The sequence below is a fragment of the Megachile rotundata genome, chromosome 9 (assembly GCF_050947335.1).
Source record: "Megachile rotundata isolate GNS110a chromosome 9, iyMegRotu1, whole genome shotgun sequence".
Lineage (NCBI taxonomy): Eukaryota > Metazoa > Arthropoda > Insecta > Hymenoptera > Megachilidae > Megachile > Megachile rotundata.
The window spans coordinates 9,185,385-9,198,607 of record NC_134991.1 but is presented as its reverse complement, the minus strand read 5'-3'; the positions used below and the strand labels follow the sequence as shown (position 1 = coordinate 9,198,607).

The window sequence follows — 13,223 nt, the reverse complement described above, 5'->3', positions numbered from 1 at the left end:
TTCCAAGTTCCAAATGGCACTTTGCAAACTATCAACGTTTCAAATTTGCTGTTTCTTAAATTTTCCAAATTTCAAATGTAGAAATTCACAGATTCTTGATTTCTGAAATCTCCAAATTCCTAAATTTACATATCAAGTTTCCAAATTCTCAATTTCTTAAATTTCTATATTTCTACATTTTTAAATTTCCAATGTCTTAAATGTTCAAATCACCAAATCCGTAAGTCTCTAAATCTTAAATTCTCATACTTGCAAATTAAAAAATTCCTAAATTCTCACATTTCTATATTTCCCAAATCTTCAAATGCACAAACTCTCCAACCACAAACTTCTCGGATTTGCCCACCGATAAATTTTGAAAAAGTTCAATAAAAAATTGCCGCGTGTCCTTTTTCCCTTATATCACAATTTTGTGTAGCCAAGCCCAGCATGCCCGTCGCAGTACGCGTGGAAAGAGTGAAAGGGTTTCTAGAAAGGGACGCACGACGCGCGGCGCCATACTGTCTCCCCCAGTTAGTTTTTTAAACGCGTTAGATCTCTCTCTTCCGATTCAGTTTACGACTCGCGTTGATCGTTGGTTGCGTATCGCCAGAAGTCTCTGATCGATCGTAAATGGTTTTTAGGTACATAGGTGCACGGATAGGTGGTCCCCGTGCCGGAACACGGCAGACACCTGGTCTCTTCCGGATCGACGGACCTGTTTCCACTTCGTAACGCCGAAAAGAAGAAGAGTCAGTGGTGGTTTGTGGTGATGGTGGTTGTTGTGTCACGACGTTCCCTCGCCGTTTATCGCTGGCCACCAACGTAAAACACGAAGGAATCGAACAAGCGATGATTCTGCGCGTCTGAAGAGATAGCTAGATGGATAGATAGGTTAGATAGGTAGATAGAGATAGATAGGACAGATAGAACGCGTGGTGAGGAATAACCACGACGTGTTTAACGGGGTTACCGTGTATTCCTGACCCGGTGTGCGAACGAAACAGTTGACAGTAGTAGTCTGGGGGTGTATAGCAAATTGTGAGAAGGTTAACCTTGAGGAACGATGTTATCGTTCGTCGCGCGTTTCTTCGACCCCTGATGACCAGTGTAACCGATTAACAGACTCCTTCGCGAGTGCCCGTCGATCGAACCGTTCGATAAAGCCCTGAACGCAGAGAGAACGGGAAGAGAGCGAAATAACGCGAGGGAGAAGAGGATCAAGAAAGAGGTGATCAAGGGAGAGAGATATCCGAGAGAATTAACAGCGACTTGTGAGTGGTCCGTGGTGCGAGAGAGTGTGGCTCGGTTGTAAACGGAGCTAAGGAGTAACATCGAGGACGGGGGGTCCATCGGCGACATTGGGGGGGCGTGTGAGACTAATTTTGCCCCCCCTACCCCACCCCCTGCCTCAATCGCCAGAAATTCGTCCTCGTTAAATTTATCGTCGGTGTTACCACGTGTTTAGGTAAGTCAACACTTTTATTCATTATTTTTATTTCTGGATATCTTTTGCTTCACTTATGGGTTGTTTGGACAATTTTTCGAGCATTTAGGTCTTTGATTGTTGTCATTTGAGATTAACAAATAGCTTGGTATTAAGGCTTTTATTATTTTCATTTGGGAGTTAATCACTAGAGTGATATTCAGCTTTCTGATGATTATCATTTGGGAGTTAATAACCAGGTTGACGTGCAGATTTTTGATTACCGTTCAGAGTTAATAACTGGGTTGATTATTGACATGCGAGGTTTCATGATTAGGTTGATATTGAGGGTTTTGATCATTGTCATTCAAGCTTCAGTACTATTACATAATGGCTCTGTTGGAGAAGCACTTGTAAATATTTGCAAATCTATAAGCAAAATTATCAAGTACTCTATCATAAAATAAGGTAACAAATTCAGTATTTAAATTGAAGTAACTATAAATATTTTTAATAGAACTTTAGTGTATCTTATTATAAATGTTTATTTTCACTACGATAACCATTAGTACAGCTATAAAAATACTACACAAATATAAATGAAGATTTACAGATTTCAATAACAATCAAAAACAATTTATATTATACAATTATCTTGTAAACATCACGTATCTCATTTTTATGATTTTATTAAATTATGCTACGAATTTTCCAAACAACTCAAATTGCACATTGTTTATGACTTTCATTTTACATTTAGTTTTTGTGTATTGCAACCACTTTTGTTAATTGCGAATCATTTTTGTACAATCAGATGCAACGTAGGTTTTCCTTAGATAAAAAAAATTCTAGTAAAAATAAGTTCATCTTAAGTTCCTTGTAGAAATCTGCCCAAGTTCAAACCTGAAAGTAAATATAATTGGTGATTTGGAAAGCAAAAGGGTTCGATGTTTTAAGGAAAATATGAACTTAAGAAAAATTTAGATCTAGGAAAAAAATTGTCTGTTTATTTAAAACTCCAAACTTAACGAAAAATCTAGATCTAAAATGAAAAACATTGAACCTTAGATCGAAACCCAGACTCAATGAAAAAACCTAGACCTAGGAAAACCTTCCACCGTTCTGAGAGTAGTAAAATCGAATGCAAATGGGTAGCTTCCCTCGTCTATCCTTATCCCTAGTAACCCTACGTTGCATTCGAGTGTACATTTGCAAAACGAAACGAAACGAAAGCTCGCATTGAGAGATCCATGAAAGAAACAAATGCAAAGATCGACGAAAGGGAGGGACAAGCTTTTTGTCCTCCGAGGTCGGCCGAACATTATGATAACGTACAATGTCGCGTCGGAGATTCATTGTACGGTTGGTAACAGGCAGCGTTCACTTCCTGGACTAAGAAACAAACAAGCTCGAGCATAGAATACCTCCTTCTTTAAGTGTTTTGTCTCTGCCACCGACCATCTTTGTTTCTGTTCATTCGAGCCGGCGTTAGGCCGGTGGACAAGTCCGGTAGATTTTGTTCTTGGACGAAAAATAAAAAACTTGGAGGCTGATTCGCTATGTAAATACCATAACTTAGCTCTGTTTTCATTGTCTACGTATTTGTATACTTGTTCCTGTGGATTTCCAACTCTGGTTCAAAGTCGTGAAAAAGAACCTCGCGGGGTCGTTGACCCTGCTAATTATATATCCGCAGCTTGCGATTAATGCTTTTGCTCCTTTTTCCTTCATTTTTTATCGACAGGAACTGAGTTGTTAGTGTATCAGTCGTTGATTGCAAATAACGTTGTAGGCAGGATCATGTGTGCCGTCGTTACGCTAGAATTCTATGTCACGGTTAGTCGCACTCGGTTTAACACGGCGTCATGATTTTATGGAGCTTAAACATGTGTCATTATTTAAAGATGATCATCTTCGGTGTTCCTACACTTGGCAAGAATTACGCGAGTAATTTAATAACGTGCTCACTGTGCGTTTAGGAGAACCTTGGATTAATTCGAATCCATGAGCTCGTTATTCGATTTTAACCATATGCTATTCAACATTCGGTCGAACTCTATGTGCTTTTCTTTTTTCGCGTTTGCTAGTTCATACACGGGAAATCGATGATATTAATTTAGTGTGACTGTTTTGCATTAGCGCAAATGCGGTCTGCGTTTGGTTTGTATCAAGGAAGCATCGATTGTCGATTTCGTGAAAATTTGAACGAAATTTCATGACTTAAAAGTATTACCAAATTACACTTGTGGCATATCAACGTGAAGCTTAAAGATTAAGGAAAATGACTGTGTAGGACCCCCGTCGATATTTTTAATGTAACATAACTGGTGGACAATTATACCAGACACTAACTATGCAAGAGTTTTATTAATATTTTCACTGCGAGCAACAAAAATTTTTTAATTCTTGCATATAAGTTGTCTAATATCGAAACATACAAGATTTAATTGTAACACGATTTCATGACATAAAAGTATCATCAAATTACAGACCTGATATATTACTTTGATGCTGAAAGTTAAACGATGATAGCTTATCGCTTCATTAATATTTTTGATAGAAACTGGATCTGCACTGCAACAATTAATGAGTCGAATAACCACTTTATAGCTTACTGTTACTGTTCATTAGTGAATGTTTCATTTTTAATCAATTACGTACACATCAAAATGGTGCAAGATATTTTAATCCTCACCGTGGTAGAATTTAGACAGCTTTAAAATGAAGCGTGAGCTATTCATTACGAAAGTGGTGCAAAACCCATCTTCTTTATGCAGGTACATTAATTGCAAACCCAAATTTCGTGTTCAACAAGAGGCAGAATATTATTGAATTAAATTTTTGTCGAAAAATGTTGCTCCACTTTCGAGGTAATGAACTCATAAAGTCTGCAAATTGAATTTTGAGTTTAATATTTATCTAAAGGATTCTGATAGTAAGAACAAAAATAAATAGGTTGAAAGTAATTTGATCGGTTTTTAAATTATTCTGATCAAGCTATTGACTTTGTGCGACAAAACGACTATGACGTTATAAAGAATTAAAATATTTATGCGTTGAAGTATTTACGATGCGTGATTATTTGTCCGATTCGATTCGATGATTCTTTCAAACGAGTGAATTCTTTATGCGATAGTATTTCGGAGTCAATTAAATTTTCATTCGATCATTTCCATCCCTTTATCTCGTCAATGGACAACCCCAGAGAAGGGGTATGATATTCAGGATCGTTCGAAACAAACATGGCGGCTGGAGAATTCATTTTTGTTAACGGTGCAATTACTTTCGAAATGATTGACGACGAATGGCATGCGCCGTTTCCACGACCGCGTTCGTCAGATTATATATTTAACGATTGCTCCGACGCGTTTTTGTATTTTTTCCAATTTTTTCCTTTTTTTACTTCGTTTTCGAGTATAATTGATTGACAGCGCGCAACGTTGAAATTCAATTAACGTTTGATACAACGCACGAGTACCGTTCACTTCCTGATCAATACTCGACCGCGATCGTATTTTTTTTCCTAAAGTAACGTACGTAATTTCGACGGACGTCGGCATACAATGAGGCTGGGGTTCACCTGTGCGCTTAAAATGACGTCCATTGATAGAGGTCTTCGGACGTTGTGTAATAGTAATGGACACTTTTAGGTTTGTCGCATTATAAAGGTCTCAAATTCTCATTATCAATATTTTTTCATTTTTAAATTCTCGAATGACTAAACTAAGTCTTTACATTTACGAATTTTCAAATTTTTAGATTTCCGAATTGCTATATTTTTTAGTTGCTGAATTTCTGCATTTCTGAACTTATGGATTGCTACATTGCTATGTTTCTGTATTGCTACATTGCTATATTTCTGTATTGCTACATTTCTACATTGCTCCATTTTCCTATTGCTACATTTCCACATTGCTATATTTCCAAATTGTTGTATTTCCACATTGCTACTTTTCCACATTGCTACCTTTCCACATTACTACTTTTCCACATTGCTAATTTTCCACTTTGCTACTTTTCTACGTTGCTACCTTTCCACATTACTACTTTTCCACATTACTATTTTTCCACGTTGCTACTTTTCCACGTTGCTACTTTCCCACGTTGCTACCTTTCCACGTTGCTACTTTTCCACGTTGCTACTGTTCCACGTTGCTACTCTTCCACGTTGCTACTTTTCCACATTGTTACATTTTCACATTGCTTCATTTTCACATTGCTTCATTTTCACATTGCTTCATTTTCATATTGCTCCATTTCCACATTGCTACATTTTGACATTGCTACTTTTCCACATTGTTATATTTTCACATTGTTACATTTTTACATTGCTCCATTTTTATATTGCTACATTTCCACATTGTTATATTGCCACATTGCCATATTATTTCTATATCAATAATCCTAATTCCCAAACTTCCAAATCCTCAATTTTCAATTCTATACGAACCATCAATACCCCTACATACTTCCATGCTCCCAGTACCCCAAATCCTTTAGCAGGCACCCGATCCGCCCTTCCTTGTAATATAGCTCCATATCACCCTGTACATATATCAAACGTCGATCGCAACATCCATTTATCACTGATTTGTTCCCGCTCCAAAAAAGCATCGTTCGAGATGTTTCGCTTACCTGTATCTGTCGTTGGTTGGTAATCGTTTCATGAAAGTCGTGTACCCAGCTGTTTTCGCGGACCGAAAGAAATTTATAATTACACCGCGGGTTCGTTAGCGGTTGGCCGGTATTCCGTTTTGAAGTTAATCGACGATGAAAGAATTTTCCTGGGTTCGCGATGAGCGGAGGCTTAAAATACGAGCAGCTTTCGTGGCTTTGACCATTAAAAGCCGTACTGCGATGCGGTTAACCTCAAAAAGTCTATAGTTCGGCCTTCCGACGGCTACCCTGGGCAATTTCATCGGGGAATATGAGGAAGGATAGCAACGAGGAACGAGGTCGGCGCGTAGGCCTCATCCTTTTCCTTTTTCTTTCACTCTCGTTCGTTCAGCAGTCGCATCGAAAAGGAACGGTGTTCAGCATCGTTAACGAAAGCAGGCCACGTTTTGCTGTGGATAATACCGTGGCTGCTTAACACTTACACCGACTCCTCGTTAAAGTATTACGTATCGTGTTGTTGAATATTAAAAAGCGAATTTCAAAAGTCTCGCGTTATTTGGTCACTTGAGTGTGACCCGAAATACCACTTGTTCGCATCGTTTGGAAGGGCAAAGTTCGACGAGGATGGCCGCTTAAACGTTTCGACCGTGTTCTTAATACAAAATGGCTGGCTTATCGACTGCGAAAATGATCAATTTTAGAACATGAGTGATAGTGATAAGTGAAGTCTAATATTTGATCATATAACAGTAGTATAATGTACGTTGTATCTATTTGAAAGTTGAGGTTTTATGAAAATGGCTGCATAAGTGTTTCATCAATATTCTTAATACAAGGCTGCTGGTTATATTACATGAAAGTATGACCGATTTTAAACGACTTAAATGACGGTAAAAGGGGTGATTCAATGACATAAAAGTAGTAGCAAATAGCACGTATATTATATCAATTTGAAGGTTGAGCTTTTACGAAAATGGCTGTATAAACGTCTCACCAATATTCTTAATACAAAATGACTGGTTATCAATTGCATTAAAATATGACCGATTTTAAATGGTTTAATTGACGATAAAATATAATGAAAGGGGTGATTCGATGACATAAAAGTAGTAGCAAATAGCACGTATATTATATCAATTTGGAGGTTGAGCTTTTACGAAAATAGCTGTATAAACGTCTCACCAATATTCTTAATACAAAATGGCTGGTTATCAATTGCACTAAAATATGACCGATTTTAATTGGTTTAAATGATGCTAAAATATGATGACAGGTCTGGAGTAATTTGATGACATAAAAGTAGTGCCGAATAGCACGTAAATTATATCAATTTAAAGGTTGAAGTTTCATGAAAATGATTAAATCCACGTCTCATCAATATTCATTATACAAAATGGCCGGTTGCCAGTTACAGTAAATAATGACCAGTTTCGTAACCTGTAAGGTGTAATATGATTTGATGATACAAAATTAGCGCGAAATAGCATTTGTGGTATATAAATTTAAAATTGAAAGTTTAGATAAATGTGTGTACATAAATGTTTCATCGGTATTCTTAGGTAATCTCTAATCAAACTTTTTGTAACGCCCTGTCTATGAAGGAAAAGTATGAGGTGTGTCTTGCATTTTTCTGTTGTATACAGTGTGTTCCAAAAGAAAATTGTTTGTAGCAAAATAGATTCAAAACTCTGTTCTTATTTTGTGACACCAGAGATAGGAAGATGAAAATCTAATAGACAAATTTAATACACAATTGTGTGATTGCTGAATTATTTATTAGTAGATACAAGTATCACAACTGTTATCACAAGTGTGATACCTGTTTTTGATACGAGATTGCGTTGATTTTTAACGCAAATTAATTAGGTATCTCTTTGAGCGAAGGGAAAATAGTGTTTACAAATATTTGAAGGGAATTTCAGTATTCCGATAGTTATTACGTAAGATCACATTGATGTTTCAGTGGATCTTCTTCTGATCAAACAAACCGCTATCCTTCGACCTGTGAGAATCGTAACAGTGTTCTGAAGCCCCGAGAAACAATTTACGAGTTGAACCCTCTGAACAAATACATGGAGTAATCCGACGAGCCCTCCGTTCTGTGTTATTTCAGGTACCCTCTGACCCCAAATGACGCTGTCCAGATCTTTCCTTTTTTTTCTTAGTTTGGTTCGATCGGATTAATATGGGCGGTATTTCAAAAGGATTTACGCGGGTAATAATAATGCTGCTTTTGTACCTTTCTTCTATTCAATAACATTTGATAGAATGTAGCTTATTCTGAACCAGATATTTAATTTTAAATTACAGTCTTTAATGATAGATTTATTTAATTTTAAGTAATGACTTTTATTATAGTCCTTATTTTGTCTTGAATATCGGATTTTATTTTATTTTAATTAAGCTTTTACAATTGGTGAATAATTAAGAAATTCTAAATTCCAAAATCCCAAAGCTTGAATTTTTTAAATCTTAAAGTTTCAAATCACAAAATTAAAAATTTTAGAATTCCAAATTTCAAAATTCTAATTCCAAGAATTGCAAATCTCAAATTTTAAAAATTCCAAACTTCCAAGTCCCAGAATACCACATTTGAAAATTTCAAGTCCCAAAATTCCAAGTTTCAAAGTTTGAAAATCTCAAACTTTCAAATGTAAAAATTTTAAATCCAAGAATTGCAAATCTCAAATTTTTAAAATTCCAAACTTCCAAGTCCCAGAATACCAAATTTGAAAATTTCAAGTCCCAAAATTCCAAATTTCAAAGTTTGAAAATCCCAAACTTTCAAATGTAAAAATTCCAAATCTTAAAATTCTAAATTCGAGAATTCCAAATATTAAAATTTCAAAATCCCAAACTTCTAATTCCCAGAATACCAAATTTGAAAATTTCAAGTCCCAAAATTCCAAATTTCAAAGTTTGAAAATCCCAAACTTTCAAATGTAAAAATTCCAAATCTTAAAATTCTAAATTCGAGAATTCCAAATATTAAAATTTCAAAATCCCAAACTTCCAATTCCCAGAATACCAAATTTGAAAATTTCAAGTTCCAAAATTCCAAATTTCAAAGTTTGAAAATCCCAAACTTTCAAATGTAAAAATTCCAAATCTTAAAATTCTAAATTCGAGAATTCCAAATATTAAAACTTCAAAATCCCAAACTTCCACTTCCCAAAATTCCAGATCCAAAAATTTCCGACCTCCAAATCCCAAAGTTCCGAATTCCAAAATTGCAAAATCTCAAAACAGAAAAAGTCAAAAATCCCAAGAGTTTAAGGACCAAAGTGGTATTTGCTCGGTACTCAGTTAATCTTTGATCCAGCGTGTACCTCTCGTTGTCATCGTGGCACGCAAACAATGAGCTATTATAGAGAGCGTGTAGAACACAAGCATAACGTGCAACGATGGAAGGTACACAAATCGTTAGGTAGAACAAGGCGTCTCGTTTAAAGTACAGATGAAACGACCTGTACCGGTCTGGCTTGCACCGCAATGATGCAACCGGGCACGGTACGGCGCCCTTATAGAAAACGTGCTGCACGAGGAAGAAACGATGAGAGGAGGCCATGCCTCGTGTAAGAACGTGCCTGTCGTACCGTACCCAACTGTCTATGTATACGTACGCCTACCTATATACATATACATCTATATACGTTCAATCTTACATTCTCCATTTCGATCCGTGAGAGAGAAGCGTTTTCATAGTGTCCTTAATACAAACTTTATATAGTTCCTTATTATCTGATATAACAATGACCGATTTTTCAATATTTACGTTCGAGTCTGCTATGATATGATGATCAAATCATATCAAAAAAGTAGCTCAAAATAATATCGTTCATTTGATGTTCAGTTCATTTGGTGTTCAACACAGTAGCTCATTTGATGTACAGTTGAAGGTTGAAGTTTTATTAAAATAGCTACAATGAATGGTTTATCAATATTCTTAATATGAAGTGGCTTATTAATACACAGTGGTTGAGTATTGGCAAAATATAATAATTTTGAAGATGTGTAAAAGTCTGACACTATGTGATGACATAAAAATATGGCTGATTGTAGGTGACAGTAGAACATTGATTTTGGAACATACAAGATGTGTTACTATTTGATGATATAAGAGTAGACGGCTATTCTATAATTCCTAGTTTCTAAAGTTCTTAGATTCCAAAAACCTCTAATTTCTACGTTCAAAAATCTTAAGATTTGAAATTCCAAGAACGTCTACTTCTAGATCCTAAAATCCCCACATCCCAAATTCCAAAAAACCCTAATCCTTAGATCTAACATCTCAAGAATACCAACTCCTAAGTAACAAAATCTGTAGATCCCAAATTCCAAGAACTCCTAACTCCTAGATAAGAAAATCCCTAAATTTCAAATTCCAAGAATCTCTAATTCCTAGGCCTCAAAATCCCTACATCCCAAGTTCCATGAACCCCAATTCCTACGTTCAAAAATTCCAAGATTTGAGATTCCAAGAACCTCTAATTCTAGATCCCAAAATCTCCACATCCCAAATTCCAAAAAACCTTAATCCTCAGATCCAACATCTCAAGAACCCCTAACTCCTAAGTAACAAAATCTGTAGATCCCAGATTCCAAGAACCCCTAACTCCCAGATGAGAAAATCCCTAAACACCAAATTCCAAGAAGCCTTAATTCCCAGACTCCAAAATCCCCACATCCCAAGATCCAACCCCCAATTCCTAAGGTCCCTCATGTCCCGAAATTTCGAAAGCTCCCATATCGCAAAATTGTTAACTGCAAATATTTATAAAATCATAGTAGATGCCCTTCGCTGCAATATAATCGTAGGGAAGGCAGATTTGTCGCTGACTGTACACGTAGGTACATGGCTTGTATACACGTCGAGTCCTAGATTCTCGGTTTCGTATCCGTGAGAGAGAAGAGAAGGAACAAACTCCGTAGCTCGCCAGTCCCACGGGGCCTCAATGTCCTCAGAGTTATCTCGGGCAACAGAGGGGGCCTCACCTTCTCGCGATCCTCTTCTCGGTCCCCCTTTCTCTCGGCCAGTCCCTTTCGAATGCATCCATCGCATCGTGCCTCTCTTCTTTTCCTCTCTTCCACAAACAAAATTTATCTCTCGCGTTTCTTTCGCGGTTTCACGGGATTCTCTTTCCTCTCGCGCTCTCTCTTCTTCGTGTTACACACCGAATCGTATCTCCGTCTCCCTTTCCCGTTTTTTTTCTCGTCTTCCTTAATTCCGCGTCTGTCAGCGTATCTCTTTCTCCTCGTCACGACTCCGTGGTTCAACCTCTGTACCCTCGTAAAATATGTATCCGTGTTGCGCTGATAATGAGAAGACGAACCGAAGGAGTTATACTACTTTTGCCAGGGGAAAGTGATGCGCACTTTTCGCACCTGGGAATGCTATGGAAACTGCTTTTTCACAGATTTTCGTGCGATAGGGATTACTTGGATGGCGCAGTTAAATGTATGGTGTTGATGGTAATTCGTTAAGAATTATCGATTGTGTGCGGGGATAATATATAGGGCTTTGTAGAGAAGGAAATGTGTGTGGAGGTGATTTCAACATTTTCAAATACATTGTCTAATTTATATGTTGTAACTAAAATTTCTAATTTTCCAACTACCTGCATTTGTATACCCCCATATCCAAAAATGCTCAAACTTCTTAAAAATGGCCAAATTCACACATATACAAATCTTCACATAACCAAATTACCAAACTTCCAAATCCTCATATTAATAAACCGAATCCTCATGTTGTCAAATTACCAAATTCTCACCTTAATAAACCTTCAAATCCGCAAACCCTCAGAATCTAAATCAGCAAAAGACCCAACACGGAGCCCCGAAAAACCAACAATATGATCGATGTTAATCGAGATGCTATCGATATTTCTTCGCCTCTGCTGTGTACACGTAATCGAACCACCTGGTCAACTTCACCGCTGTCGTTTGCTGACATTTTTCTTTCCTTATCGATCGAAACGGGAAAGTTTAATTAGACAGCCGACGAATTCCAGAGGAAATTACTCGACTCGTTTTAATATCCCTTACGTGCTCGGCGAATTCCAAAGGAGACCGGCCGAAAAGCTGGACCTAAGATATCTTCTGACGTGACCTCAACCTGTTCGACTGTTCCAGACTCTTGTTTTCTCTATTCTTTTTTTCTTCCTCTTCATCCTCTGTGTGTGGGACGCCATCGTTAGCCTCTTTTTCTCGATCATCCTCTATCGAGTTCTCTCTCTGTTTTCTTCCTCGCCTTAACAATCAACAGAATTCATCCTCCAAATACGTCTCTCTTTGACAGCGAGTTCGTTGTTCGTTTTTTTAAACCGTTTTCTTGCCTGATCGTCTCAAAACATCGTTGTGTAAACGTCTATTCATGCCACTCATTGACTGCCGTTTCGATCGTTTTATTTTCAACCTCGCGGTCACGTTGTGCACGCGAGGACCGAAAATATATAGTACAGTAAATCTGTGGTTCCCTTAGGGAAAATATGATGACTAAAGGGGAGCTCACGTTTAGAAGAGTCGTTTATTTTTATGGATATTTGAAGATACGAAAATTTGGGGATCTATCAATTTGAGAATATAGGTATTCGTAGAGATAGATGTTTGGAAACAGATTTGTGGATTTAGAGATGTGGGGAGAATTTCTGGATTTAGGGATTTGGCGATCTGAAAGTTTCGGATCAAGGAATCTTTTTAGGATCTAGGGATGCGGGGATGTGGAGAAATTGGGATCATAAAGATTTGTGAATTAAGGATATGGAGAGTTCGGAACGTGGGAATATAGGGATTTGATGGTCTAGAGATGGCGACTTAGGAATTCCATTATGAACTCCTCTTCTCAATTTGAAGTGATTGTTTTTTTCTGTAAAATATTGAGATTACTAAACATTCCCAAATTTCCAAACTCGTAATTTCAAATTTCCAAATACGTAAATTTTGAAATTTACAAATCCTACATCTGCATATACGTATGCAACATGTTAAGTTTGAAGTATATGTTTACACAAAATTCCAAATCGCTATATTTCTATCTTTATACCTTCTTTATTTCTATCTTTATCCTTGAATCGCTATAATCTACACTCGTTCGACAAAAATAAATACATCTTGACATAATAACGTTCCTAAATCTGCAATATCAATCAGATCCACGTATTCTTTGTCAAACTCCGCATCTCATCTCTACACGAGTACG

At 37.0% G+C, this 13,223-nt stretch overlaps 1 protein-coding gene across 6 annotated transcripts in view; it reads left to right on the top strand.

Annotated features, from left to right (window-relative positions):
- The window catches only part of PlexA (plexin A), a 496,310-nt gene that overhangs the window by 16,601 nt on the left and 466,486 nt on the right, over window positions 1–13,223 (top strand). For all 6 annotated transcript variants that reach the window (XM_076535614.1, XM_076535612.1, XM_076535613.1 and 3 more), the window contains exon 2: window positions 624–1,447. The gene's annotated coding sequence lies outside the window, so the exon portion shown is untranslated. The remainder of the gene's footprint in view (window positions 1–623; window positions 1,448–13,223) is intronic.